The sequence below is a fragment of the Phaenicophaeus curvirostris genome, unplaced genomic scaffold (genome assembly GCF_032191515.1).
Source record: "Phaenicophaeus curvirostris isolate KB17595 unplaced genomic scaffold, BPBGC_Pcur_1.0 scaffold_67, whole genome shotgun sequence".
NCBI classification, from domain to species: domain Eukaryota; kingdom Metazoa; phylum Chordata; class Aves; order Cuculiformes; family Cuculidae; genus Phaenicophaeus; species Phaenicophaeus curvirostris.
In genome coordinates, this window is record NW_027206689.1 from 308,814 (window position 1) to 313,618 (window position 4,805).

The following is a 4,805-nucleotide window of genomic DNA, read 5'->3' on the forward strand; positions in this document are numbered from 1 at the left end:
ACAAGGGCAAAGAGGGGCGGACAATGGCAAAGAGGGGCGGACAAGTGCAAAGAGGGGCGGACAAGTTGAAAGAGGGGCGGAAAAGGGCAAAGAGGGGCGGACAATGGCAAAGAGGGCCGGACAAGGGCAAAGAGATGCAAACAAGTGCAAAGAGGGGCGGACAAGTGCAAAGAAGGGCGCATAAGGGTAAAGAGGGGCGGACAAGAGCAAAGAGTGGTGGAAAAGGGCAAAGAGGGGCGGACAAGTGCGGAGAATATGGGACAAGGTCAAAGAGTCGTTTAGAACTGCGGAGAATACGGGACAAGGACAAAGAGGGGCAGAGAATTGCGGAGAATACGGGACAAGGGGAAAAAGGGGTGGACAAGGGCAAAGAGGGGTGGACAATGGCAAAGAGGGGCGGAAAATGCAAAGAGGGGCGGACAAGTGCAAAGAAGGGCGGATAAGGGCAAAGAGGGGCGGACAAGGGCAAAGAGTGGTGGAAAAGTGCAAAGAAGGGCGGACAAGTGCGGAGAATACAGGACAAGTTCAAAGAGTCGTTTAGAACTGCGGAGAATACGGGAAAAGGGCAAAGAGGGGAAGAGAATTGCGGAGAATACGGGACAAGCGGAAAAAGGGTTGGACAAGGGCAAAGAGGGGTGGACAATGGCAAAGAGGGGCGGACAAGGGCAAAGAGGGACGGACAAGGGAAAGAGGGGCGGACAAGGGCAAAGGGTGCAGACAAGGGAAAAGAGGGGTGGAGAAGTGCGCATAATACCGGACAAGGGCAAAGAAGAGCGGACAAGGGCAAAGAGTGGCGGAGAAGTGCAGAGAACATGGGACAAGGGCAAAGTGGGGCGGACAAGGGCAAATTAGGGCGGACAAGGGCAAAGAGGGGCAGACAAGGGCAAAGAGGGGCGGACAAGGGCAAAGAGGGGCGGACAAGGGCAAAGAGGAGCGGACAAGGGCAAAGAGGAGCGGACAAGGGCAAAGAGGAGCGGACAAGGGCAAAGAGGAGCGGACAAGTGCAAAGAGGGATGGACAAGGGCAAAGAGGGGCGGACAAAGGCAAAGGGGGCGTATAAGGGCAAAGAGGGGCGGACAAGGGCAAAGAGGGGCAGACAAGTGCAAAGAGGGTCGGACAAAGGCAAAGAAGGGCGGACAGGGTCAAAGAAGGGGCGGAGAAGTTCGCAGAATACGGGACAAGGGGAAAGAGGGGCCGACAAGTGGAAAGAGGGGCGGACAAGGGCAAAGAGGGGCGGACAAGGGATAAGAGTGACGGAGAATTGCAGAGAATAAGGGACAAGGGCAAAGAGTGGCGGACAAGGGCAAAGAGGGGCGGAGAATTGCAGAGAATACGGGACAAGGGCAAAGAGAGTTTGACCAGGGCAAAAACGGGCGGACAAGGGCAAAGAGGGGCGGACAAGGGTAAAGAGGTGTGGACCAGGTGAAAGAGGGTCGGACAAATGCAAAGAGGGTCGGAAAAGTGCAAAGAGGGGCGGACAAGTGCAAAGACGGGCGGACAAGGGCAAAGAAGGGCGGACAAGGGCAAAGAAGGGCGGACAAGGACAAAGAGGGGTGGACAAGGGCAAAGAGGGGCGGACAAGTGCAAAGAGGTTCAGACAAGGGCAGAGGATACGGGACAAGGCGAAAGACGTTCGGAAGAGGGCAAAGAAGGTCGTACAAGGGCAAAGAGGGTCGGACAAGGGTAAAGAAGGGCGGACAAGGGCAACTAGGGTTGGACAAGGGCAAAGAGGGTCGGACAAGTGTAAAGAAGGGCGGACAAGGATGCAGAATACGGGACAGTGTCAAAGAGTGTCGGACAATGGCAAAGAGGGTCGGAGAAGGGCAAAGAGTTTCGGACAAGGGCATAGAGGGGCGGAGAATTTTGGAGAACACGGGACAAGGGCAAAGAGGGGCGGACAAGGGAAAAGACGGGCGGAGAAGTGCAAAGAATGGCGGACAAGTGCAAAGACGGGCCAACAAGGGCAAAGAAGGGAGGACAAGGGCAAAGAGGGATGTAAAATGGCAAAGAGTGACGCAGAATTTCAGAGAACACGGGACAAGGGCAAAGAGGGGCAGAAAAGGGCAAAGAGGTGTGGACAAGGGCAAAGAGGGGCGGACAAGCGCAAAGAGGGGCGGAAAAGTTCAAAGAGGGGTGGACAATGGCAAAGAGGGGCGGACAAGAGCAGTAGGGGCGGACAAGGTTAAAGAGGGTCGGACAAGTGCTAAGACGGGCGGAGAAGTGCAGAGAATACGGGACAAGGTCAAAGAGGGTCGGAGAAGGGCCAAGAGGGGCGGACAAGTGCAAAGAGGGGCGGACAAGGGCAAAGAGGTGCGGAGAACGGCAAAGAGGAGCGGACAAGGGCAAAGGGGACGTATAAGGGCAAAGAAGGTCGGACAAGTTCAAAGAGGGGCGGACAAGGGCAAAGAGGGGCAGACAAGGGCAAAGAGGGTCGGACAAGGGCAAAGAGGGTCGGACAAGGGCAAAGAAGGGCGGACAGTGTCAAAGAAGGGGCGGAGAATTTCGGAGAATACGGGACAATGGGAAAGAGGGGCAGAAAAGGGCAAAGAGGGGCGGACAAGGGCAAAGAGTGACGGAGAATTGCGGAGAATACGGGACAAGTTCTAAGAGGATTGGACAAGGGCAAAGAGGGGTGGAGAAGGGCAAAGACGGGCGGACAAGGGCAAAGAGGGGACGACAAGGGCAAAGACGGGCGGACAAGGGCAAAGAGTGGCGGACAAGGGCAAAGAGGGTTGGAGAAGTGCAGAGAATACGGGACAAGGGGAAAGAGAGGCGGACAAGGGCAAAGACGGGCGGACAAGGGCAAAGAGGGGCGGACAAGGGGAAAGAGGTGTAGACCAGGTGAAAGAGGGTAGGAGAAGTGCAAAGAGGGGCAGAACAGTGCAAAGAGAGGCGGACAAAAGCAAAGAGGGGCGGACAAGTGCAAAGAGGGGCAGACAAGTACAAAGATGGGCGGACAAGGGCAAATAGTTTTGGACAAGGGCAAAGAGGGTGGGACAAGGGTAAAGAAGGGCGAACAAGAGTGGAGAATACGGGACAGTGTCAAAGAGGGTCGGACAAGGGCAAAGAGAGGCGCACAAGAGCAAAGAGGGGCGCACAAGGGCAAAGAGGGGTGCACAAGGGCAAAGAGGGGCGGATAAGGCAAAGAGGGGCGGAGAAGGGCAAAGAGGAGCGGACAAGGGCAAAGAAGGGCGGAGAATTCCGGAGAATACTGGACAAGTTTAAAGAGGTGCGGACAAGGGCAATGAGGTGTGGACAAGGGCAAAGAGGGGCGGACAAAGGCAAAGAATTGCGGACAAGGGCAAAGAGGGTCGGACAAGGGCAAAGAGGGGCAGACGAGGGCAAAGAGGGTCAGACAAGGGCGGATAATACGGGACAAGGGCAAAGAGGTTCGGAAAAGGGCAAAGGGAGTCGGACAAGTGCAAAGAGGGTCGGACAAGAGCAAAGAAGTGCGGACAAGGGGAAAGAGGGGCGGACAAGGGCAAAGAGGGTCGGACAAGGGCCAAGAGGGGCGGAAAAGGGCAAAGAGGATTGGGCAAGGGCAAAGAGGGGCGAAAATTGGAAAGAGGGGCGGACAAGGGCAAAGAGGGTCAGACAAGGGCGGAGAATACGGGACAAGGGCAAAGAGGGTCGGACAAGGGCAAAGAGGTTCGGACAAGGGCAAAGAGGGGCGGACAAGTCGAAAGAGTGGTGGACTAGGGCAAAGAGGGGCGGACAAGTGCAAAGAGGGGTGGACAAGGGCAAATAGGGGCGGACAAGTGCAAAGAGGGGCGGAGAAGTGCGGAGAATACGGGATGAGGTCAAAAAGTGGCGGACAAAGGCGGAGAATACGGGACAAGGGAATAGAGGGGTGGACAAGGGCGGAGAAAATGGGACAAGGGCAAAGAGGGTCGGACAAGGAAAAAGAGGGGCGCACAAGTGCAAAGAGGAGCGGACAAGTGCGGAGAATACGGGACAAGGGCAAAAAGGGGCGGACAAGTGCGGAGAATACGGGACAAGGGCAAAGACAGCCTGACAAGGGCGGACAATTCGGGACAAGGGCAAAGAGGGGCGGACAAGGGCGGAGAATACGGGACAAGGGCAAAGAGGGAGGGACAAGGGCAAAGAGAGTCGAACAAGGGCAAAGAGGGGCGGAAAAGGACAAATATAGGCGGGCAAGGGCAAGGAGGGGCGGACAAGGGCAAAGAGGGGCGGACAAGGGCAGAGAATATGGGACTAGAGCAAAGAGGGGCGGACAAGTGCGGAGAATACGGGACAAGAGCAAAGAGGGGCGGACAATTGCGGAGAATATGGGACAAGAGCTAAGAAGGGCGCAGAAGGGAATAGAGGGGTGGACAAGGGCAAAGAGGGGCGGACAAGGGCAAAGAGGGGCGGACAAGGGCAAAGAGGGGCGGACAAAGACAAAGAGGGGCGGACAAGGGCAAAGAATGGGCGGAGAAGTTCGGAGAATACGGGACAAGGGCAAAGAGGGGCGGACATGGGCAAAGAGGGGCGGACAAAGGCAAAGAGGGGCGGAAAAGGGCAAAGAAGGGCTTATAAGGGCAAAGAAGGGCGTATAAAGGCAAAGAGGGGCGGAGAAGGGCAAAGAGGGTTGGAAAAGGGCAAAGAGGTGCGGACAAGGGCAAAGAGGTGCGGACAAGTGCAAAGAGGGGCGGACAACCACAAAGCGGGTGTATAAGGAAAAAGAGAGGCGGACAAGGGAAAAGAGGGGCGGACCAGGGCAAAGAGGTGCGGACAAGTGCAAAAAATGGCGGACAGGGGTAAAAAATGGGCGGAGGATTTCGGAGAATACGGGAGAAGGGCAA